Source organism: Camelus dromedarius, chromosome X (genome assembly GCF_036321535.1).
Source record: "Camelus dromedarius isolate mCamDro1 chromosome X, mCamDro1.pat, whole genome shotgun sequence".
Classification (NCBI taxonomy): Eukaryota; Metazoa; Chordata; class Mammalia; order Artiodactyla; family Camelidae; genus Camelus; species Camelus dromedarius.
In genome coordinates this window covers 16,840,160-16,866,217 of record NC_087472.1, presented here as the reverse complement: position 1 = coordinate 16,866,217, position 26,058 = coordinate 16,840,160, and the positions used below count along the sequence as shown (strand labels likewise).

Here is a 26,058-nt window from a genome sequence, read left to right as displayed (position 1 = left end):
CACAGAACAGTCCCTTTCTTATGCTTCTCTGAGAACAGGAGCTTTGAAGAGCTCTCTGTGAAAATCTCTGTGAGCTGAGCGGGGCTGGAACTGATCTTCAGCCACTGTCTCGGAACCCGAGGGCTGCTGCTGCAGGGAGGACTGTGATGGGAAAATTGGGCCCTGGCTGTTAGGCACAAAGGCATGCAGCTGAAAACCCCTAGTTAAATCCGAGTCACGCGGTGCCTCTAGTGCTGCAAAGGAAACCAGGCGCAGGGGAAATGTAGTTGGAAATCACCGACCCATAGAATTAATACCAACCTTGAGAGGTCAGAGCGTCCAGCCACGCTTGTCCCACCCTCCACCCTCTCCCTCAAGGCAGTCCCACACTGAACAGAACCCACATCTGGGATTTAATAGCTTCCAGGAGGGCAGCCTACCCCACCTTCTTCCTTCAACAACCCCCAAATACTCCCCTCTCCCCTGGACTTCTCTCCACTTGGTCACATTGTCCAAAGCCCAACCAACTTGAGATTCATGTGGGTTAACCAGGGTCCTATTTTTAAATGCAAATAGGCAGCAAAGGGTGAAACCTGCTGTACTGTTAGCACCTGGAGAGAGAGCTGAGGGAAAGGCGGTTGGATTTTATAGGGGAGGTCACATTGGAGCTGCGGTTGTCCAGGAAAAGGGGGCCAGCCCACAGAGCGGGGGGTTGGGGGCTGGAAGGGCATTGGGGGGGCAGTGGAGGAGGGGTGTCTGGGAGGGAGGAGGGAGGGGGAGGTTTTGCCTATGTGGCAACCTTGCCTAGGGCAAGTGCTGACACAGACCATTCCAGACAGATGAAATCGCTCCTATTTTTAAAGTCCTCCAGACAAGGAGCTGCCACGGGATTTTCATTATGAAAAAAAAAAAAAAGAATTTCTAAAGAGAGAGAGAGAGAGATGACAGCAATACTTTTTCCAACACCAAAGAAACATTTCAGTCATGAGAACTAAATTCCGTCAGAGACTCCAGTTTCTCTGCAAACAATTGAAGAAATTCAAGATTTTCCTCTTTCCTCATTTTTTATTCTCTTTTTCCATGGGGGTGCTTAATCCTCCCCATCAACGCTGCCACATTCCACGTGATTGTGTATTTAAATGTTTCTGCAGTCACGAAGAATATGTAGCCATTCCCATAAGGTTTCCAATCTAGACTTCCTTTTCACTCCCCTCAGTAAGATCCCACACCACGTTCATAAGAATAATCCCCCAGTTCTTCCACCCCTGTACCTCTTGCCAACTGGCTCGAAAAGCCTTTGGCATTTTGTGCATTTGGAGGTCATGAGCTCACGTGGCTCAAGCTCTCCACCCACATCTCTGAGAGAGGCATTTCCCTTCCATCCTCCATAGTGTACGTTGAAATTGGCCAGCCTTGTGGAATGTGTTGCACAAGAGGTAAGGTCTTGGTTCTGTCTTAACATGCCACCTTTCAGTTTTTTCAACAGTTGTGATCCCGTTTCTCAATTTTTATGTTGTGAGTATTATTCTCATAATATCTCTGCATACAACTGTCCTATTTTCTCTTTTGTGGACTTCTGATTCTCTTTTCAATTGCTTGTTCTTGTTTAAGCTGACACTTTCCAACATTCTAATCAAACTACTTAGTGGATCTAAATCCTTTATCACCTGTCCTCCCACTCAAGGAATTGGAGCCAATCCTGAACCCTGTCTTAGCTTCATCTTGGATTACAGTACAGCAGTGTTTGCCTTAAAAAAAAACACATACACTTATATAATTTAAAACTTTTCAGAACTTGTATTTATAATCTCCAGTTTACAAACTCAGTCTTAACCATTGGGCATTGATTGGAGGGGGGAGCTCCAAATTCATCTTCTCATGGAAATAATAAATATTCAAGCTGGCCACCTCTAAAAAACAATCCACAAAAGCTTCCCTGCACATAGGGCTGTCATATAACAATTTGCTAAAACAAGCCTGGATTATAATCCTGCTCTACCCACTTACTAACTGGATGAATTGGGGCAAGTCTTTCAGCTCACAGATTAACCTCCCTTTTCCGGGTACTTAAAGACAGAAAACATGTGTCTGAGTACCTGGCATTATATACAGTGACTGGCAAAGAGTGGACATTCAATAAATGTTTACTGAATAAATAGACGAATGGATCCAAATATTAAACTTGATCCATGTGCATTAGTAAGACAGTCTTCTCAAGGGAAGATCAGATTAATCACTATGTTACCCAGGGCAAATTATGGAACCTTGGTTTATTCATCTGTAAAATGGACATAATAATAGAGTTGTGTGGGTTAATCAAGATAATTCACATCAAGGCCTTAGTACAGGGCCTGGCACATCCCATAGCTTAAGTAATGTACATATAAGAGATAAATGCATAGAAGAGTCTGGAATAATACATACCAAACTACTAAAAGAATCATCCTGGAGAGGGGATTAGATTAAAGGGAATGTTACCTTTTCAGTCCCTACATATCTGGATTTTTTTTTTAATGAGCAGGGACAGTAGAAACTATCCTAACAAACTTCAACTCAACAACGCACAGAGAATGCTTTCCATTTGCCCTTTAAAACACTGGCAGGTGCCTGTGCCATGATGAAAGCTCATGGCTAGTAGGCTACACTAATATGACTTTGCATTTCTACACCCATTGACTGAGTCTCATGCTTAATAGTAATTATTTTCCTGAACATATTTTTGACAATTCTACTTATTACTGTAATGACACAATTTAATTTAATTGTATGTATATCAAAAGAATTATGATCACCAAAACCAAGAGTGGTTTCTATGAAAACTAAATTGATCACTTTGCAAAAACTCAGTAAGGTGAGAATCGCCCGAATCTGCTGTCAGATTGGTTTTGGGTATGACAGAAAATATTGGGGGTGGGGAATCTCAAAGTTTTCCATGTAAAATGAGAAAATATTGGAAATCATAGATGATACATTATGGGTGTGAGTTAGAGAAGAAAAATAGAAACACCAATTAGAAGTCCTTATGCAAAAAGTCCTTGACTCTGCATCAAAAGATTGGAATATGGATATAAATGTATGTTTTATGATCAAAATGAAAAGTATGAGGTGTATGCATTTAAATGTCCATATTTATTAGGGTTTTCTGCAAACTTTATCAATTAACTGATCAACAACCACCTTTGACACATTAGATAATGGAACAAAATAGAGCATATTATTAACTGTAGCATAGTAGGCAATTTTAATTTTTCCTTATACTTGTTATATCTTTCAGAGAAATACAATACACGTTATAAAATTTAAAAGCATAGTGCCATACAAAGAGTCTTATAGATGCCTCTCCAGTTTCCATTGCTGGTTCCCAAATTCAAAATATTTCTCATGCTCCCCTCAAGAAATTGCTCTTGGAGTCACAGATGATAATCACTCATTCTCCTGACTTTGTGGTTATGCCTCATTTTTTTATTCCAAAATATGACTATTTAGCTCTGCCAGCCATAACAAACTAGCATAATCTGGGCATCTTAGACAACAGGAATTTATTTCTCACAGTTCTAGGAGCTGGAAGTTCTGAGATCAGGGTGCCAGCATGGTCAAGTTCTGGTGAGACCTCTCTTTCTGGCTTGCAGATATCTGCCTTCTCTCTGTGTCTTCACAAAGCTGGGTGAGAGAGACCTGTCTCTTCTTCGTTTTATAAAGCCACTAATCCTATCAAATTAGGGCCCTGCCCTTATGACCTCATTTAATCTTAATTCCTAAAAGCCCTATCTCCAAATAGTCACATTAGTCACGGGACAGGGGGGCTGCTGCAGTTAGAAGTTCAACATATGAATTTAGGGGGGACATAATTCAGTCCATAGCAATGACCCAAATTGAGAGCCCACTTTAGTTACCATAATTGCTCTTTCTGACTTTTGACCTTTTCCAAACATTAAATCCACTCTAAAATAATGAAGATTTGTGAGTCATTTTGGAAAGAATGTGCCCAGTTACAGGAGGCCAAAAAAGAGTTCCAAAAATGTGCCAAGCACCCTGCAATACATAGGAGGAGGCAGCACATCATGGTAGCTAAGGATGTGGGCTCTGAAGCCAGACACACCTGGGTCTAGGCCTGGCCCCTCTACCTGCTAGAGGGGTGATCTTGGGCAGGCTATTTAATCTCTCTAAGCCTCCCCTTCCTCAACTGCAAAATAGGATTGTCCGAAGCCACACACAAAAGGCCACATATTATAAGATTCTATTTATATGAAATGTCCAGAACAGGCAAATCCATAGAGACAGAAAACAGGTTGGTGGTTGCCAGGGACTAAGGGGAGAGGGGAATGAAGAGTGACTATTAATTAGTATGAGTTTTCTTCTTGGGAGCATGAAAATATTGTGGAATTAGACAGTTGGGACGGTTGTACAACACAGTGAATGTAGTAAAAATCACTGAATCGTACACTGGCATGTGGATTGCATCTCCATTTTTAAAAAGGAGCATAGTGAGCATTTAATTAATGTCAAGTACTTCACACAGTATCTGGCCCAAAAGAAGAACTCAAGAAATGTTGACTGTTTATAGGGTGACTGCATAATGTATCAACCAAATTGAGACACTTTTGAGGGCTGATGGGGCACCAGTAATTATTATATTGTCACAACAGATGCAAACCAGGACTGTCCCTAGAAAGACTCTGAGGTGTGGTCACCTAGCTATTTGCACTTGGACCGCTCGAGGGGGTCCATTTTGACAAGGGTAGCATTTATTTCAATATTCAACATCTGGAATATTAAGAATCACAGACATGAGTATTAGTGTCTCCTCATAGAAACCAGTGTCTGTTGATAATTCCTCCAGTAGCAAGTGAATGAGGTTCCTTTCAGTCACGTGAACCCTGATTCCACGTTTTTGTAGGTAAGGCTCAACCTTAACAGCCACACAAAAAGCCAGGGACAGAGAACTGCTTCACCAGTGTTAACCTTCTCCCTAATAGACCCTTTACAAAGCGATTCCTCGCCTCTCTTTAGCGTGTTTTTTCTCCGTTTTTTTACTCTGTTTTTTTCAATTCTTTTTGTTTTCCCATTGTAATTTTCCCCTGCCCAAACTCCAGACTCACTTTTGATACATTTGCCTTTTTTTGCTTCTGTATATGCCTTGACTTTTTTGTGACCCTTTCTACCACCGCTTCAGATCAGGTGTATGGCCAGGCCACTCATGATGGCTGCTCTCTTGCTCTCTGTACATCCCCTGCTCTACCACTGCCTGCTGCCCCTATACCCAACTCACCTGACTGGCCTTCCTACAGACTTGCTCCAGGACCCAGCTGGTGATTGTTCTTCTCCCAGGGGTGGTTAGGGGCGTGCCCGTCTGCTGGTTTCCCTGGTAACAAATAAGCCAACCTGACTGCAATTCCCCCTATAACTGCTAATCTCCCCCTGCTCCCTGGAAGTGAAGCCTGCCGCCATGTCCTTCCCGCCATTCACCACACACGGTGGGGTGTCACTCCAGGAACTTGCTTCAGACATGTAAGTTCCCCACTCCATTGATGTCTCTGTCACTGACTCCAGGCTCTGTCTTCAGTCTTGAGGCTGGGCAAGGACAGGCCTTGTAGGTGCAGCCCAACAGCATGTATGCAGGAGGTAATATGGGATCACACTCAAAGGGCACCTAACGCAGAAAGATGGGTGGAGGTGCAGCACAATGGACTCCTAACAGAGGGGACACCTAATCTGAGACAGGAGGTAAGAGCTGGAGTTAGCCAGGTGAAGAGGAGGACAAGAGAAAGGTGTCAGAGGCAGATGAGATTAGAAAACCTGGTGTGAACACGGCAACCATAAGCAGTGTGGCGTTCCTAAAGGAGCAGGTGAGGTCCAAGGACTGGAAAAATCCTGAAGGGTAATGCCCAAATCCATAATGCTGAACCATTTAGAATGAAGTTGGGCTCCCCCACCAGAGGGGAGCCCCACCCCCCTGACTGCTGCCTTAAACAGGCAGCTACTGGAGAAGGATAAGTCTTCCAATATTGTTTTCTCCATCCGCCTGACCCTATCCCCCATCTCATCCCCATACACAAGACCGGGCATGTAAGTAGTGTCCCTGACATTCAAGGCCCTTCAAAACGATGCTGAGTTTTCTGCCACCTCTCCTAAACAGACCCCAGGCTTGGCTGTACTTGAGCTGCACCCTCAGTATAGACTCCTTCTGGTACCATCACTTTTTTTTTTTTTTGCTGTTTCCTCTGCTTATCATTACACATCCAATTCCTATGCATCCCTTTAAAGCCCAGCATAAAAGCCACCTCCTCCATAAGCCTTCCCTGATAACTATTACTCTGCCCACTGCCTTCCTGAGATCCCGGGGCTCTCATTCTGCCTCGCTTAGGAGTCACTTGGCAAACACTGATTCAGATACTGTCTCAAACCCTGCAGGCAGGGTTCAGGTTGGGTAGCTGAATGATTTTAAGCAGGGAGTTGATAGGGTCAGAGTTGGGTTTTAGAAACAGCATCCTGGCAGTAGTTAGGGCAGAGCTTCCCGAGCTGGAAATTGCATAGGAATCACCTGGAGATCTTGTTTAAATGCAGATTAAGCAGATTCAGTAGGTGTGGGCTGGGGCTGAGCATCTACATGTCTCACAGGCTCCCTGAGGAGACCGATGCTGATGCAGACTACACACTTGGAGGAAGGAGTGGATGGAGGAGGGGCCAAAACCAGTGCCCGGCCGACCTGGTGGGGCGACTGCCGCAGTTCCAGTGAGAGAAAATGGTCGCCTGGACTAGGGCAGCGGTAGTGAGAAGAGAAAGAGGTGAGATGGGAGACGCGTGTCCGTGGTAATAAGTGCAATTGGACTTGAGCAGGTCGCGGAGTGGGAGACCTGGAGATCTGGGTATTCTTTCTGCTCGCTCCGCTTTTGCCTTCAGCCAAGAATCAGGGTTTGCAGACACCATGGCTGAGCTCAGGCTTCGTGTTGCTGCCTTTATGCATCACTTGGCGCATCCCTGACATTTGTTTCTTTACCAAGTTGGCCCATTAAGCACATGGACAACAAGGGGCTCCCCAAGCAGCTTGCCTCACTCCCTTCCAATCACCCACCCTTGTCACTGAATTCTTCCCTTACCCACCTCTCTCAGAGGGGGTATGCTGGGAACATTCCTCACCAATGAGGACATGCTTGAGCCCCTCCTTGGACACTTCCTACCCTTTGGGCTAGTCTGGAAAGAAAATCACAGCTTGTCATAGCAAAAGCTTTCTGCTGACAAAAAATGTATAAAATCTTTTTGACACTGCATGACACTGAAATGGTCACTGATTCTTTTTAAAGTCACCTACCTGGAATTTTCTTTCCATCTTTTATGGCACATCTGAGAGTTTCTCTGTGTATTAATCTTTTGGCAACTTACCCCAATCCCCCCTTTGACAATGGCCCAGAGTCAGTTCATCCAGGATAGTCTAAGCGCATTGCCACGCGGCATCTTCGTGGAGACGGTTGTGAACTAGTCCTTTCTATACACCCTGACGGCTAATTTCCATCGCTTCTTTTAGTCTTCATATCCTGAATCCTAAATAGCATTTTTGGAACTCAGAACCAAACAGAACCCTCCAGTGAGAGGATCTGACTTGTGCTGAGTAGAACAGGACATTTGGAGATATTTCTGCATTTTGGTATCATTTGGTGCAGCCCCAGGCAAAACTTGTTTTCAGTGACCCTGGTTTAATTTCAGCGATAGAGAGAAATCTTGTTCTGCATCTTGGTCTATACTCTTTCACGTCCATCCAACTCTCCGTTTACAAGCAGCAATAGGCATGCACCTCATTTACAGAGAGTTTGGACCCCTCCAAGGTAAGTGTTTCTCCTTTCCTATCATCCGCAGTCTACACCCAGAAATCTCAGAACCCCTTAGGGATTAAACCCTGGGACCATTCCTTTTAAAGAGCCGTTTCATTTTTCCTTAAAAATGCAAATATCCTGACATCACAAAACAACAAAAATCAGACACATATCTTATACATCTACCAATAAATTCAGAGGCAACCAGTTTTCTAAAAACGAAGTTGAACATAATTTCAAAGTTTTCACTGCATAAACCATCCAGGGAACTAGGAAACAGAGCTCCTTCAGGGGAGGGCAGAAGAAATTACTGACCAAGCTATAACTCCTGGGGGGTTGAACTCCTGGTAAAAAGAGAGCTGCTGAGAGTGGTGAGAGGGTAATTACCAGGTAGCGGCAGTTCATTCTAAAATGGAGCCCTCTCTGCAGGCAGTCTAGTCTTTCAGCATCTGGTGGAGAGCAAGGTGCAGTTAGACACATCAAAGAACAAAGAATAAGTGGGAAGTCAACCGAGGCCCTTTCCCCAGAGCCCTTAGGACTCAGCAATAAGCCCTGGAGGGAAGCACAGTTTAAATTTGGTACTTAAGATTTCCCGGTGGTAGTAAAGCAGAGAGAACAACCTGTGTAGCTGCTTGTGCACGTGTGAAACTCACAGCAAATCGCAACTGGTTTTTATTTTATTTCTGAAAACATAAGGCAGTTCAAAGTACTGCCTTGTGTGATAGATGGAAAGCTTAAAGTTGTTTGAGATTAACTGCTCAGAAAGATTTCCGGCCCACGTGGCTGTCCTGGGGGGATCCTGGAGGATCAAACTGAGCGCCACCACCCTCTTCACTGGCAGCCATGTTGATACTGATTAAGTTCAGAAGGGAACCCTGGAATCAGAGCTCATCTAGGACCTGATGGATGATACTTCCTAGCAGACACCTTTTTCAAGCTATAAGGGAAAGATGTGTCACTGCCTGAGGCCTTAGGTTGGCCTGACCATGACCTGGACAGGTGGCATCTGATTCATACTCTTTGCTGGATGGTGTCTAAGCGACTCTTCATTGCTCAGAGTTACTCCTCATACTCGGAAAAGGAAACAAAAAAGGAAAAAACCCCACAAGATTACCACCCTAAAAGCAATCTTGCCTCCACTCCTGGGACATTGAAATTACTGTGCCTATATTGGAAAGGCTGTTCAAAAGTGACAGTGTAATAATAGCATTCTCAAGACAGTGCTCCCAAGTCCTGTCGAAATTACTAGCTACTCTGGGTAATTAAAACAATTATAATTGTTTGTTTCCACGTAATGGTTTAGCACTAAATCCATGTGCTGTGCGTGGTGCACAACCAGATTCCAAGTGGTAGCTGGGATTTTCTTTTAAACTTCAGGCTGATAAAAACTTTCTATGCATGTCTAGCAATAGGAGACATTCGGGACACAGCAGAGATCATTCGATGTCATGTTATCCAGGCCCTTCATTTAACAAGTGTTTAGATTCAGAGCAGGGAAGAGACTTGCCCATTGACTTTCTGCAGATTAATAGCAGATCTGGGATTGGAACCCAGCTCACCTGGCCTCGAGTAATGGGCTCATTTCATTACACCAGGCTGTCCTTAAATATAAAGGGAAAACTAATATCTAGGTGCATGAAGGGCAAGAAAGAAAGAAATACCTAAAACTTGTTCCTTTGATTCACTCTTTCCTTTTCTGTTCACTGTTTTTTTATTATCTTTTGTCAGCTTTTGACTGTACTGTTAGCTCACTTTTCGCTTCTTCTGCTTATTACTCCAATTTCTTTCCTCCTTTAGCCTCCCTTTCCTTAATTGTTCTACATTCCTGCCTCTTCTTTCTAGAATCAGCTTTACTCCATATATAAAAGTGTTCACTACGTTGCGTAGCAGGGCTGTGAGCAGGTTGGAGGCCATTCTGTTCTGACAGGTTGTGAATTTCACAGAAACTCTATAAAGAAGCCATTAAAGAATAATGCCTTTTAAAATGTCTACTTAATAAGAGGCCATGAAACCCAATGTATCAGGGTTACTGTGGAAGATCTGTGTTGGCTGAATAGAAAATCTTTTTTAAAAATGTATTTCAGGGTGGTGGAGGGATAAATTGGGAATTTGGGATTTGTAGATACTAGCTCCCATATATAAAATAGATAAACAACAAGGTTCTGTATAGCACAGAGAACTATATTCAATACCTTGTAATAGCCTATAATGAAAACAAATATGAAAAGGAATATATATGTAAATGAGTCACTATGCTGTATGCCAGAAATTAACACAACATTGTAAAACAACTATACTTCAATTTTTTAAAAAAGTAGGTATAAAATATATTTCAGAAACTATCCCAAATTAAATGGAATCAAGAGACACGTGGAGTTTAGGAATTCATAAGAAAGGAGCATTTTAATGTACAAAATATACACTAAAATGTTGAAGTCTGGATAATGGGATTATACTTGCATTTTATTTTCTTTTTGCTTACCAGAATATTCTAGTGAATTTATGTTCTATCATGTATAAAAGCTGGATTTGACAATGGAAAAAAAAAATAATGAACTCCGAAGGACTTCTGAGTATCAAAATGAGCGGTCATGTAAGCCATCACTCAGGCTAATCTCCCCGTTGTGAAGTGTCTCATTCCCCCTCCCTTTCAACAACCCGACGTTAGCCAGGTGTGCGTGCTTGTCGACACCTGTGGACTAGGTTAAGAGACCAGCTCTGCCCTGCAGCCAAGAAGCCTATAAGGGGCTCCTGCCTCAGTCTGAACTTGGCTTCTTGCCCAGCTCCACTCTTGCAGGAGTCACTTAGGACCTGTGACTTCATTCCTCTCTCCTTACGCAGACATCTGCCTGAGCTCTTGACGCTTGTTCACTTAGTCTCTTTATTTGTGTCCCTGCTGTTTGGTGCTGGCTTGGACCTATAAGGCAGCTGGCTAGGCTCCATTCAGCTCTGCTCCCAACCTTGATCGATCTCTATCTCTGTAGTGCACACTGTTAGGTGCTTCAATGAAGATTTGCTGAACCTGTGGTTTAGCAATATAACTTTAACTCCTGGGCCTGCTGGCAGCTTTCTACCCCTTTTCTCCTAGCTACCTTGGCATATAGTCATGCAAGTCCTGAGTGCTAACTGACACGTGGGCCTTGGGGCAACCTAGGCACTACAACCCAAAGCCTGGGGTTACGTAGTCTTCTCCATCTGGCTTAGTCTGGGGCTGATCCTGGGTTTGCAGAAGTCTGCCATCCTCCCTCCACAGGGCTATTTTAATATGGTGGATCTATTGTTAGGGTGTGCCGCATAAATCAAAACAGTTGTCAGGGATTCTCTAGCTGTACCCAGGGACAAGCGCAGCCAAGCCCAGAAAAATTTTAATTCATATATTTAAAAAAAATACTGCCCATCTAAGATTTGAATGTACAAGAAAGAGAAGGCATGGTTTATCTTGCAAAATATAGAATTATGGGACCCTGAAAAGGGGGAATGGCAGGCATTGTTACTTATTAGCTATCTTTAGTGGGAAAAGGGTCCCAAGAGATACTAAACTTTGTGTCTTAAAATGGGTTGCACATTCCCAGTGCAAGTTTTCCAACACCTTTCTCCTTTCATTGCTTAGGTGAATTTATTTGTGTAGAAGGATCTGGTTAAGCTGACTCATTGCTATTTCTAAATCAGAACCAAAGATATTCCTCCCTTCTGAATGTTCAATTTGACATTTGCCTGTCGCAGCTTAGGAGGCTCTAATCCACATTGCTCCAAACGCAGAAAGGAACAAACATGTTCATGGTAGCATCCACAGACAGACCTGGGGAGCCTTTGTAAACCATTAGAGGTAGAGACGACCTCTCCTTTGCTGATCCTTGGGGGAGCCTGCTCAGGGCACTTCTCATCTGTGGCAACCCCATCTCAAACTGTCTGTGAGGGCTTACTGTGACCACACAGTTTTACGTGGGTTTAGGGCTGATCCTGAGAATTTCGTTACTGTAATACATGAACTGTTTGTGCCACATCCCCCGCCGACTTAAGACTTGGCTTCCTAGAATGTTTTATTAACTAACTGATATTTTATTAGCTAACTCATTGGAGCAGGGATTAGCTGCCTGGTGCTGAGAACAAGAAGGGAATTCATTCTTACATTGCTTCAACATATAGTTATTGAGCATCTCCTATGACAGACCATCCTACAGACTGTCACTGATGTCGCTGAATTAAGAGAACCTACTCTGTCCTTTTGGTGCATAACTGCCCCACCCCACCCCACCCCACATTGAGCCCCAAAGAATGACCTATCCTTTTTGGCCTCATGCAATTCCCAGATGCCCTGTAACTTATCTTTCTAATGCTGTCCATTTCCCTGAACTGTTTCAATTCATCTGTCCCATGAAAGCCCCTTAACAGCTTTTGCAGGTCCTCATCTCAAGTCCAATTTTCCCTGAAACTGCCAACCTTGTTGTCTGTATCATCACTCCCAACACAGCATATGAGTTAACTTGCTTAAGATGTGAAATGCCAAGATAACTCCAACCCAGTGGCTCTTGAAAAACAAGCCTTAAAGAGCTTATAGTGGTCAAGTACATGGGCTCTTAACCCAGAGTGCCCCGTTCAAATCCTGTTTCTACCACTTACTATTCTGTGACTATGGGCAAGTTACTCCACCGCTCTACTCAATTTGCTCATCTGTCAAATGGGGATACTGACAGCATCTACTTCACTGAAGATTTCAAAGAGCTCATACATGTAAAATACTTATACTAGTGCCTAGTAAATGCTAAACTTTCTTTTAATATATATTAGCTATTATCAGTACAATTTAGGTTGAAAAGGAATTGAATAGTAATTGTGGGCTAGTGAGCAGTGGGATTGATACTTAGGGGTAGGTGCCTGTGAACCTCCACATATCTTATGGTGTGGCCATGAGCAGCTTAGACTGTCTGGCCCTGCCACCTTGATAGAAGCCTCTGTTTTGACTGCTTATGTAGCAACCACTTTTTTAAAGACATTGTTTTTTAGTTGGGGTTTTTCTGGGGGTAGGGGAGAGAGTAGGTTTATTTATTTTTTTAATGGAAGTACTGGGGATTGAACCCAGGACCTCCTGCATGCTAGGCACGTGCTCTACCACTGAGCTATACCCACTATCCAGCAACTGTTTTTAAAGTGAAGTTTCTTTCATTGTTTTGTTTTTGAGCTTTCCTCTTCATTCAGAAAGCTAAATATTCTCATTGACAAATCAGGGTAAAAAAGTTCATTTGTGTCACTTTTTTTTAGATTCCACATATAAGTGATACCACTATGCTGTACACCAGAAACTAACACAACATTGTAAACTGACTATGCTTCCATTCAAAAAATAAAATAAATAAAATGAAATCCATTGTGGAAAAAAATTTTTTTTTAAATCAGGGTGAAAAAAGAAACAAAAAAAGCGAGAAAAAGAAAGAAAGTGTTTTTTAGTCCCATCCATCAAGAGACAGACAGTATTAGGACCTTAGGGTAAAGCTTTCCAGATAATTCTCAATGTGTAATAACACATTTTGGTGACCAATGTTTTTAAAAGTTAGTATTATATTATTATTATCATCTGTAACTGTATAGGAAACTACCTTATTGGACATATAAATTGTTTTTTTTAACAATTGCAAACAACACTAAGACATCTAGCACACAAAATTGTACATCCATCTTTGTCCGTAACTTTAATCATTTCCGTAGGATAAGTTTTGCCAGAAACTGAATTCCTCAGCTTATTTAGGTTATATTGCCAGTTTGTCTTATTTTTGTTTGAGACTTTGAGTTAATACTAAGATGTCTAATTTTTGTGTAAAATTGTAATTAAATACTGAAGTACAAATAAATATGATGGAAAAGATTTCATGACGGTGATTGGCCTTGCTTGGTAAAGAAGTGAAAGGATTTTCCTACTGGGTATCAGAAGTCTGGGGGCAGCAGGCTACAGGGGAAAGAGATCAGTGCATCTACCTTTAATTCTTGGCTCAAGTGCTTGCTTGCAGTTGTTTGACCTTGGGATCATCGGTAACCTGGCTGAAGCTTAATTTCTGCATATGAAGAATGCCCTTTACGGCTTGGCCCAGGCTTGTCTCTCCCATCTCTCGTCTCAGTCTCTTACCACGCTCATTGCACTCTCTGCCCTCGATATTAAGGTCCAATCAGACTGAGCTACTCCACAGGCATTTTCCTCCAATTCTCCCTTTGTCTGGACCGACCTTCAACTCTGCTCCCTCCTATTCCCACAACTCCCCAACACACATTTAGATCATTAGTACTGGTCGTAGGGCTCAGATCAGACATCATCTCCCTCAGAGAAACCTGTCTGACCATCCCCTCAACACACACACTTCAGTCTACGTTAGGTGACCCTCTTCTGTTACAACATTAAAAAGACTTTCTTTGCCGCTGTCATTTGTATACATCGCACTATAGCGTACAGACCTGTTTACATTCTGATTCCTAAACTAGACTCTGAGGTCCTTGAGGTCAGGTGCTATTTCTTATTTTTCTCTGCATCCTCATTTGCCAACACAGGATATGGAAGCAGTGAGGGCTTGTAAGAACTTGTTAAGTGAGTGATGAATGAATGAAGCAGTATAGTTATACCCATTTAACACACTTATTAACTAATGATTGTATGAAATAATGTAAGTGGAAATTCCTGGCACATAGGTCAGAATGTGGTATCTAAAGGCAATTGACAGTAACTTTGCGACAGATCTTGGGAAATCATTTCAAATGTTCCAAGTGTGAAATTCTGGAGAACCTTTGTCTTTGTTTAAGTCTGTTGAAAGGTGAATTTCGTCATCATAGAAGGAATCTCAGAGGACAAAGGACCTCTTGTTTAAGACAGCTAAGCCCACGATTAGTGGTAAGGCGCCATGCCTAAGTGCTTCCAGGGCCTGGGGTCAGCTCACCCAGACAGACCTCCCCTCTCTGGCCCCACACCTTGGACCCAGAAGAGAAGGAGGAAGCAGCTAAGGAGAAAGAGAGGAAATAAAAAAGGCTAGAATAAGATTCTGTGGGGGTAATTGTAGCTTTAGCACAGCAGCTGTGTTTAGAACAGACAAGCTGTACATCAGAGAGTTCCCACGGCCCCCAGAGAAGTGCCCCCCCCACCAAGCCTGTCACTTTCCATTCTTCCTGAGCCTTTGTGGCCTTCAGCAGACCTTCCCTGTGGTGTCTTGTCCTGGCCCCTCATTGGCCAATTCCTCCCTACCTCCCGTGGTGCCAATGATCTGTTAAGGGTGGATCTCTCAGCAGTAGAACTGGTCTGACCGAATGTTTTTCCAGTTCCAACCGTCTGGTGCACAACCGCTGCGTGGCACCTCATATCACAAAGGCCAGCACTGCTCCCTGCCGCTGGGACGCAGGTTCCAGGTCCTTTTAGGAAATTGCTGGGTCAGTTCAGCCACCTCCTAGGTGGTTCTGCCCCTCAAGCCACATCCTTTTGACCCTAAGACATTCGACTCAGCTCTGTCAGTTTGAAGAATTTCTCAGTCTCTAATTTGCAACTGACAACTTCACTGTCTTAAAGCACACGCTAAGGCTAAGCTCTCATTAGTGTAATGTATTTGGATTTGTGACAGGTCAAGTAATGATGCAAACACTGGGTGAATGGCATTTAATAGAAAGAGAGAAACTCCTATAGAATTCAGAGGAATCTTGACCTTTAGCAAGTTTCACTCAGAGAGAAGCTCTGCAGAAAGTTCTAGCTACAGGGTAGGGAGCACCCGCGGGTCCTCCCCAGTGCCCAGGCAGCAGGCGGGGCCCTGCACTGTGATGAAAGGTGAAGGGGAGGCAAGGCCCCAATTAAGTGAAACTCTTCCCAGAGATTCCCACGAGTGCAGACTTGAACCAATACCCAAGTGCCACCCACCCAACTCCAAAGACAGTTTCCCAACCCCCACCCCCGACACCTCAAATGTTCTTGGCTTTAGGCTCCCTGCTCCTGTCAGCCATGGGGCTGGGAAGAGACAAGGCGGGGGAGGGGGTGGGAAGGCTTGAGTTCAGGCCTCTATTTTGAGCTCAAGCATCCCGAGGGCAGTGTGACAGCCAGGTGACTGCAGAAGGTACGAGGCCTCTAGAGGGGGAGGGCAGGTAGCTCCTACACCACATTTGGGCCACTGCTCAGCCTAGCCCCTGGCCAGACAAAGCACAAGCACTTTCTTCCTTTTTCAGTTCAATTTATTCTCTGAATCAACAAACCTTAGGCTCTGAGGGGCAAAGCAAACTCGAGAGTCTAAACAAAGGCATTCATCAGGCAGCTGGGGCCCCTGGCAGTGACAAATAAGTCCCTGGCAAAGAAATGGCCCTCACTGGCTAGCCTGGGACATTCTAATTCCAGGATGACTTTCCTGATGTGGTTTAGAAGCTCTTTTGCTTGGAGTACTTTGTAGAGGCAGAGGGACGGGGATGAGTTGATGTGGTCAGTCTGTCATCAGTGACTGAGCAGCTCACGGGGGCAGGCTGCTTGCAACTAGAGGACACGTTATCATGTCCTGGAAAAGCAGGAAGCTTCACAGCACATAGAGCAATCCCACTGGATTCACAAGCCACGGAACAAACCAATGACCAGCCAGGGTTTTGTTTGTTCACTTGTTTTTTCTGAAGTGTGAATGTATTCCTTAAATGTATGTTTTGTAATTGTTTGATGTATTTCACAATACAAATATAATGCTTTTAAATGCATAATTTCAAACAATTCTTCTTTTAACTTTTTAAAAAAATTAAAGTATAGTTGCTTTGCAATGTTGTGTTAGTTTCTATTGTACAGTAAAGTGATTTGTATATATGTGTATTCCTTTTCAGATTTTTTCCATTATAGGTTATTATAAGATATTGAATGTTGTTCCCTGCACTACGCAATAGGTCCTCATTTTTTATCTGTTTTATATATAGTAGTGTGCATCCTTAATTCCAAACTCCTGGTTTATCCCTCCTCCACCCTTTCCCCTTTGGTAACCATTAGTTTGTTTTCTATGTCTGTGAGTCTGTTTCCGTTCGGGCAGGGTTTTGAAGCTAGACAGACTGGGGCTTGAACCCCAGCTCACCCATTAACTGAAATAGTAATGTGACCTTGAATAACATGGTTTACATGCTTATAAAATAAAGATAAGAATAATATGCTGGCACTAAGTGTTTTACATATATTAATTCATTTAACCTTTGTAACAATCTGATAGAGTGGGTACTAACATTGTTGCCATTTTACAGATGAGAAAACTCAAGACACACAGAGGTCATGGGCCTACCCTAGACAGGGATGCTCGCTTACTTGATTTGTGTGAACATTACGTGAGGCAGTGCATGCAGAATCTACCTAGAGCATAGGCTGTTGATAAATACTATCTATGATTATTAGTCAGTAGTGTCACTGTTGTCATTATTATTAACAGTTAGTGTTACTATGAGCAGTTGCCACAGAGCAATTTAAAATGTCGTTAAACACTTCTAGGCCAAGATGGCAGAGCAGAAAGACTGGGAGCTCACCTCCTCCCACGGGCACACCCAAATTACAACTATTTATAGACCAACTCTCAATGAAAAAGAAGGAACCTACCAGAAATGATCTTCTGTAACTAAAGATATAAAGAAGGAACCACAGTAAAAGAGGTCGGAGGGGTGGAGTCCCAGCATCATCAAGACCCATACCCCCAGGTGGACAACCCACAAACAGGAGACTAATAACCGCAGAGGTTCTTTCTCCCCAAGGAGCCAGGGGTCTGAGCCCCGCATCGGGCTCCCAGCCTGGGGGTCCTGTGCCAGCAGGCTTACTTTGGTTAGACTCAGAGGGCTGTGGGAAATAGAGATTCACTCTCAAAGGGACACACAAAATCTCACACACTCTGGGACTCAGGGCAGAAGAAGTCATTGGAAAGGAGCCTGGGTCAGACCCGCCTGCTGATCTTGGAGATCCTCCTGGAGAGGCAGGAGGCAGCTGGAGCTCACCCTGGGGACATAGACACTGGTGGCAGCCATTCTTAAGAGCTTATTCTACCACATGGACCCTGGCACAAGCAAGTGCCATTTTGGAATCTTCCCTCTAGCTTATTAGGGCTAGACCCTGGGCCCATACACCAGCCTGTCACCATCGGTACTGGGACAACTCAGGCCAAGCAACTAGCTGGGCAGGGGTACAGTCACATCCACCAGCAGGCCAGCTGACTTAAGATCCCCTGAGCCTGCAGCTGCACCAGGACATGACCCCGTCCACCAGAGGACCCAGGACCCAGCTCCACACATCAGTGCATAAGCAGTAGCCTCAAGACCCCCAGGGCCCTGCAGCCAGAGACCCCAGGACCCAACTCCACCCACCAGCAGGCAGACACCAGCCCCAGGACAACCACAGCCCTGCTGCCTGCAGACACAGCCCACTCACCAGCAGACCAGCACCAGCTCTGGGGCCAGTTGGGCCCTGGCCCCACCTACCAGCAGCTTTGGGATATCCCGATATCCCCAGGCCCTGCAGCTGCTGTGTCAGGAACTGGCCCAACCCACCAGCAGTCCGGCACCAGCTCTGGGACCCCCTGGGTCTTGAAGACAGACCCCAGGGCTCAGCTCTGCACACTGGTGGGCTGGCACTAGTCCAGGACCTGGCTCTACTCAGCAGTCGGCAGGCATCAGCCCTGGAATCTCCTGGACTCTGACTTCACCCATTAGTGAGCCAGCACTGGCCTTGGGACCCCTGGGGATTCTGCAGCCAGCCACCTCATGACCCGGCCCTACCAACAAGCGGCCCTCTGCACAAGGCAAGACCTTGCAACCAACCAGACTGAGGGCTACCCATGTCCTCCATGCCACCCACCATAGTCACCTGCCACAGCAGGAGGACCTACACAGACACATGGGGGCACCCCTAGAGCACACAGCTCTGGTGAACAGAGGGGTGTGCGCCGCTCAGATGCATAGGATGTCTCCTTAAAAGGCCACTTCTCCAAGGTCAGGAAACAAAGGAGGCAAGAATATACAATGGAGAAAAGGCAGTCTCTTTAATAAGTGGTGCTGGGGAAACTGAACAGCTATAAATGTCAAAGAATGAAATTAGAACATTCTCTAACATCATATACAAAAATAAACTCAAAATGCATTAAAGACCTAAGTGTAAGACCAGAAACCATAAAACTCCTAGAAGAAAACTTAGGCAGAACACTCTTTGACATAAATTGTAGACATTTTTTTTTTTTGGATCTGTCTCCTAAGGGAAAGGAAACAAAAGCAAAAACAAACAAGTGGGACCAAATTAAACTTACAAGTTTTTGCATGGCAAAGGAAATCACGGACAAAGTAAAAAAACAGCCTATTGAATGGGAGAAAATCATATGACCAATAAGGGGTTAATATCCAAAATATAAACAACTCATACAACTCAATATCAAACAAACAACCCAATTAAAAAATGGGCAGCAGATCTAAATAGACATTTTTCCAAAGAAGACATACAGATGGCCAGTAGGCACAAGAAAAGGTGCTAAACATTACTAATTATCAAGGAAATGTTGATATCACCACAATGAGATTATCACTGCACACCTGTCAGAATGGCTATCATCAAAAAGACTACAAATAACAAATGTTGGAGAGGTTGTGGAGAAGAGGAAACACTTGAACACTGGTGGTGGGAATGTAAATTGGTGCAGCCACGACGAAAAACACTATGGAGGTTTTTCAAAAAGCTAGAAATAGAAGTACCACATGAACCAGTAATTCTACTCCTGGGTAAATAGCCAAAGAAAACAAAAACAGTAATTTGAATATGGAAGCAACCTAAGTGTCCATCAACAGATGAATGGATAAAGAAGATGTGGCACATAGATATAGATATACAATGGAATACTACTCAGCCATAGAAAGGAATGAAGATTTGCCATTTGCAACAACATGGATGGACCTGAAGGGTATTACGCTTAGTGAAATAAGTCAGATAGAGAAAGAAAAATACCATGTGACATAACTTATATGTAGAGTCTGAAAAATAAAATAGTGAATATGACAAAACAGAAACAGACTCAGATTTAGAGAACAAACTAGTGGTTACCAGTGGGGAGAGGGAAGGGGGGGAGGGGCAAGATACGGGTAGGAGATTAAGAGGTACAAACTACTATGTATAAAATAAATAGGCTACAAGGACATATTATAAAACAAAGAATATAGCCAATATTTTATAATAACTATGAATGGAGTATAATCTCTAAAAATTTTGAATCCTTATGTTGTACACCTGAAAGTAATATAATATTGTAAATCAACTATGTTTCAATTTCTTTTTTAAAAAGTACCTTAATTTTTGTTAAGTATCAAGTTGAAAAAATTTGTAATTAAATGTCATTAAAGATAAAGGGTTTGGCTATTCCCATCTGCTTCCTTAAAGGAAGCCCGCCATTATTTTAGGTAACTCTAGACAGTTATTATGGACCGTCCCAGCATTAATGACTCCAGGGGGAAGAGCAAATCCTCTGGGGCTGCTGACTAAGCAAAGAGCAAACCGCTCAGAAAGGCAGGATGCAGTAACCCCGGGCAGCCCCAGAGGAAGAGCAGACCAGGGGAAATACAGCTCTGTTTTGCTTGGAGGTGGGAGGCATAATCAAGTGTTATCAAAAGAAACTTCCAGTTGAGGGTGAAAGACTGTTCTCTGTTAATTTGCAAAGTGTAGAAATAAAGAGATCTGTAAGCAAGGGAGAGGGGGATTAACATGTTTTGAGCATTTTACCTCTGGTATTTCATTTATCTTCACGATGACTTCATGAGATAGGTGCTATGATTGTTGCAATTTTAGTGATAAGGGCACTTCCTGGGAGAGGTGAAGTGACTCATCTGATATTTCACACCTTAAAATTGTTAGAGCCAGGACTAGAACTCAGTCCTGCCCAACTTCAGATATATTTCTCTTTCCACATTTCCATTAATAAATCCAAAACAGAACTCATTGCTGACCCTCGACTTGCTCCTTTTATTCTGTTCTCTGTCTTGGTGAATGAGGGCCACCACCCAAACCATCACCTAAACCAGAAATTTGGAGGTCATCTAGACTCCTCAACTCATCTGCTGTATTCAGACTGACATCAAATACTTCTAGAAATTCTGCCTCATTAACATCTTTTGTATCCATCCTTCCTGTTTATCTCCACTATTCTCTATCAGGCTAGAATGTCAATGTTTGGGCATATGTGTTAGGACATAGGTTGGCTATCTAAAATTAGAGCCACTGAACTTAAAACTATTATTCAGATTCTACCTGGCATCTCCAGCACTTAGAACACATATTTCATTAAGTATTGGATGAGCAAATGAAGGCATAAATTTGTTAGCAGATGCTAGTATCCCCACTTTGAGCTTTTTAACTCTTTTTTTTTTAATTGAAGTAGTCAGTTACAATGTGTCAATTTCTGGTGTACAGCACAATGTCCCAGTCATGCACACACACACATATTTGTTTTCATTTTCCCCTTCACCAGAGGTCACAACAAGACACTGAAAACAGTTCCTTGTGCTATACAGAAGAAATTTGTTTCCTATCCATTTTTATATATAGTGGTTAACATTTGCAAATCTCAAACTCCCAAATTTATCCCTTTCCACCCCCGAGCTTCTGAAACTCTTTTGTGATTCTCTGTCACCTTCAGGCTAAAGCTCAAACTTCATATATAGGCTACGTGGCCCGAATGATCTAGCTGCTGACTATCGCTGCTTCACCTCGGTTTCCAGCTCCTCCCCATCTTCCTTTCAACACTCTGTTCTTCACACACACGGACCTTTTTCCCCATGAAAGGGTTGTTTTCTCTTTTGCAGATTGGCGTTCAGTCTTTCCTTTGTGTAACCACTGTACAACTGCCTTCACCCCATTCCCACTCTTAACCTCCTTAGCTCCTACTCAGCAACTTAGATGGTGTATTCTTTGGCAAGTTTTTCCTGACACCCCCAAGTCCAAGTTGTTAGTATTGACAGAACTAAGCCTGAGATAGGCTGAGTGACTTGCCCAAGGCCACTCAGCTTGTATGTAGCAGAATCACATTTTTATCCTGCTTTATCAGACTCCAGATGTACATTATATCATTTATATTACTCCTCACAACAACTCAGGGAGATGAGGGGTTTAGTGCCCCAAGATTACACACCTAAAATGGTGCAGGTTTTGTAGCCCCAAATCCAAGTACATGTCACTACACCAGAGCAATTCCATCTCATTGGTGTTAGAAGAGTTTTGCTTTATGAAGAAGAGGGGTATCTATTTCACTCTTGACAAAACTACAAAAGAATTCTCATCATTATAAATTGAAAAACCAGCTCCTGGACAAATAGCCCAAGTGTGAATACCACTACGTATACGAAAATCACCAGGCAGTTCTTTGCTTTCTTATTTAGCTTGACTAGTGCTTGGTCCTGCCAGTGCCTCCCCTCTGCCTCTTTTAGAAAATGAGGCCTGATGGCCTTTATGATGGGCTCCCAAGGGAATGAAGTAAACTGGCTCACTATATTCACTCACTGGATAAGCCACTAGGTACCCACTGTGCTGGCCAATACAGTCCCTTAGCAATCACATAAATGTAAGACTTGAGATGTTGCAAACCTCTTATTTTGACTTTGGCTTCCAGAAACCAGCAAAATTAAATGAGCTTTTGGAAATTCACCCAACTACCACTGTTCTTCCCCTTCACTACATTTCTACAAAGACAGAACTGCAGCAGGCAGGGGGCATATCAGACAGAACTGTGTCAAGGATGGTGATGGTTTTATTGTTTTGAAAACTCTTCATCTAAACCTCAGTTCAGCAAACAGTTCAGGCTTAAAAGGAGGTCGCCCTCTAAGGGCACTCATTACGCCTACTGGGTATGTGTGGGTATTGGGAAGATTCATAGTCAAGCTAAAAACCTGGCCTTTTCTACTCTTTCTGAGAGCTCAAAAGCCTCAGCTTTGGTTTTATCCTCCCCTTTTTAATCCAGAAAAGTCCTGGTCCCCATGTTGAGAGGCAAAACCGAATTTATGCTAAAATCTGTAATTATTTTAAAAATCATTATCTGATTCCATTTCTCCTTCTACTCACCTACTCCCATCATCGTTCTGGAGAGTCTTCCTTGATTATCTAAGGCTATGCAGCCCAGGATAGGTGTACACTAGGGATGATGTTGATATTTGACAATGATCAATTTTATTAAATAAATTGACTTGAAAATTAAGCGGTGGTTTTGCTAAATGCATTTTCTCCATTGGATTACACTTTTGTAGGCACATTCTAGCAATTCTGAAGTTCCATATCCATCCTGCATCCCTCAAACACTCTTGGAAATTCAGAAAGGAGAAGGTTGACTGATGTTCTCAGAGAGTTCATCTATAAAATCAATACACAGTGCCTCAGAGTACAGGGATGCAAAGAAACTTAAAAAGAGGACATTTCTGAGGCCAGTCGCTCTTCTCAGTAATCTAACTGAAGGCATCCACAAATTAAAGACAGGTCAATCACAGAGGGAGTTTGTCAAGCATGCAATGAGAGGAAAGGAATCACTGAAGCCCATGTTGGCAGCTCTCAGCCAGCACTGCCCAGACAAGAGTGTTCACTTGCCCAAGAACTTTACCTACCCATATGGTAGAGTTGACTATGCCCTGAACAGGGCAATGAAATGACTAAATGAATAAGTGACTAAAAAGTCTCAATTGCAAAGCCTTCGTGGAGAAGGATGTATTACCAGGCCATCAAATACTAGGATCATAAATTCAATTCCTTTGAATCTGACTCTTCTGACCTTTGGCATCTTGTGTAACTGGCAAGAGGACCCTAGTGTTCCCAATCTCACTGCAAATGGTAACACTGGCATGCTGATTTTAAAATACCAGTTCCTGACTTCAGATCTGGTGGAGTGCTGACAAATCAGCCCTCTGAGTCTGTGGTCCTGAGCCAGATCCTAGACACCAGCAGACTTACTAAGATAATGCTGCTACCAGGGGTGGAATAAAGGGTTCTGGATGTCAAGGAGCTGTGTCCAGGTGACTTTATTTTTTCTGATCATGTGTCTTTTTCCTATTTCTACCAGTGTACTTTCTGTCAAAGCAACACTAATGCCCGAGACTCCACTATTTTCCCCATGCAGCCAATTATTTCCTTAAATCTTATCTTGAAGAACAGTTCTCCCTGGGACTGATTCATGACTCTTGAGACTTCAGTCAATTTTAGTATCAAAAGCCCCTCCAAGTGCCTTTCTTTAGCTGCTAATGGTTCTCTTCATTATGGTTCCAAGTATTTCTTCATCCTCTTTAAGATACTAATAAAAGATGACATGTTTAGGTTGATTTTTAAGCTTTGGAATCAATTAAAACTTCACACCCTGGTCTCCCTGAGCTCTGGGAACCCCTTTCTCACGTAGCTCCTCATCCATGGGCAAGGAAAGAAGGATCTCTGAATTGGTTGCTGACAGTCATCAAAGGCTCACTGTATGCCAAATTCTATGCCCTTTGAGGATACAAAAATAACATGCAATGGCAGTATTATAGGATTAGAGAGCTACCGACAGATGAGTCTTCAGATACAGCCGTAGAGGTAAGAGTTCTGGCTTGGCAGTCACAGCTCTGCATTTATATGCAATCCTGCACAGGTCACGTAAGCTCCCTGAGCCCCTACCTCTTAATTCGCAAACTTGGGAAAGATTCATCTTTCCCCTACTTTCACACCCGGGGTGGAATGGAGGATCAAATGAATGAATGGATGTGAAATTGCTTTTTAAATTTTAAAGTGTTATCTAAGGGCAACTCACTACTACTGCTATCATCCTCATTTTCATTATCGTTATCCTCATCATCGTTATCAGTCTACTATTGTTAAGGAGAGAAGACACTGTGGGATGGCTGGAGGCTAACTTCAGCTCAAGACCAAGCTGCCCCTGGGATTTCACTTGGTGCTCCTGCCTCTCTCAGTAACACCACGATTTTTACTTACAGAGCAGACCTCCACAGAGCAAAAGGCATCTGATGCTGTGACACCTGAATTGCTGGTTATCAAATCTCTCCCATTATCTTCCCAAGGAACACAATGTGTTGCAGCTGGAAAGAGACAATCTGACTTGAAGCCAAATCACACTGGCTTTCAAGTTGCTAGAATCGGTTCCTCAGAAGGTGAATTTGGTGAAGCTATGGTCCTGTGCCTCCCCCCGCCCCATTTAATTGGATCTACATCTGAACTGCACATTCAGAAAGCTCTTCTGTCACTTTTTGTCAAAGATTTCTCTTTGAGTCGCTTGAAATATCTATTAAAAACTTAGCCTAAAGCATTGTCTTTTGAATACCCAGCTCAGTAATTCAGGTACTGGAGCACTGTCAGCGTACACCACCAGCCTGCAAATGGATAAACTACTCAAAAGACATTTTCCACCCCTGAAATCTAGTTCTAAGAAAGAATAGGAAATGCCTCATACCTCTAATGGAAGCTATTTGCTACAAAAACAAATCATTCAGGTCTGTGGACCTAGAAATGCCTTTTGCAAATAAAAGTGAAAGGAAGAGACAACGAAACAGCAGCTGAAGCCATGAAGCCATCACCCACAAAGCGCACGATTCAAATAAAAAGGAGAGACTTATTTAAAAAATGGGTTACCCACACACCCAACAGCAGTTGTCAGTTGATGTACACAAGAAAACAACCAGTATTTTGTCTGAATTTCAAAGAAAATGAACTATTTGTTCCTTGTTAGTAGCTAATGTAAGTATCAGAGCAAATAGCACTTTTTTATTTCAGTAAAATTGTAGAACATTTCCAAATGCTCATACATAAATCCTGACATCAAAATGTACATATCTTAAGATACTGGAAGATGAAAACCAAATGATGTGCTTAATACATTTGTTCTTTCTCGAAGAGATGAGGTATAATTGTACGCAATCATCCTGTAGCTAGGAATTATATGAAGAACCCTGAACTATAAGTACTAAATCAAACTAAATAGTCTCTTATCCTATTTTTCTCTTTTATGCTTGTCATTACTTCCTGAAGTTCTCATTACAATCGCATAATTCTGCCCCCTGCCCCAAAACCCCATAGGTTTTCTTCAGAACCACAGTTTTCTCACCACAATTGTTCATGGGGTGAGACTCACAGACAAATTATTTCAATGAGCAATAATACCTTTTTGGGTAGGATAACTAACTTACTGCTGCTTTGGCTTTTTTTTTTTTTAACAAATATTTAGCATAGCTTTCAAACTTGCTTTTGCTGTCCCTGGAGAAAAGAGAAGCTGTTCTAGAAGAAAGGTTAATGGGAATGCATGAGCTACATTGTGATATTAAATTC

General features: G+C 43.0%; 1 long non-coding RNA gene across 1 annotated transcript; it reads left to right on the top strand.

Moving 5' to 3' along the window:
* Positions 1–1,354: 1,354 nt before the first annotated feature.
* On the top strand, positions 1,355–24,931 carry LOC135320283 (uncharacterized). The gene is made up of 3 exons (XR_010379535.1): positions 1,355–1,415; positions 6,598–6,764; positions 24,714–24,931. It is a non-coding gene; the product is annotated as an uncharacterized LOC135320283 (long non-coding RNA).
* Positions 24,932–26,058: the final 1,127 nt, after the last annotated feature.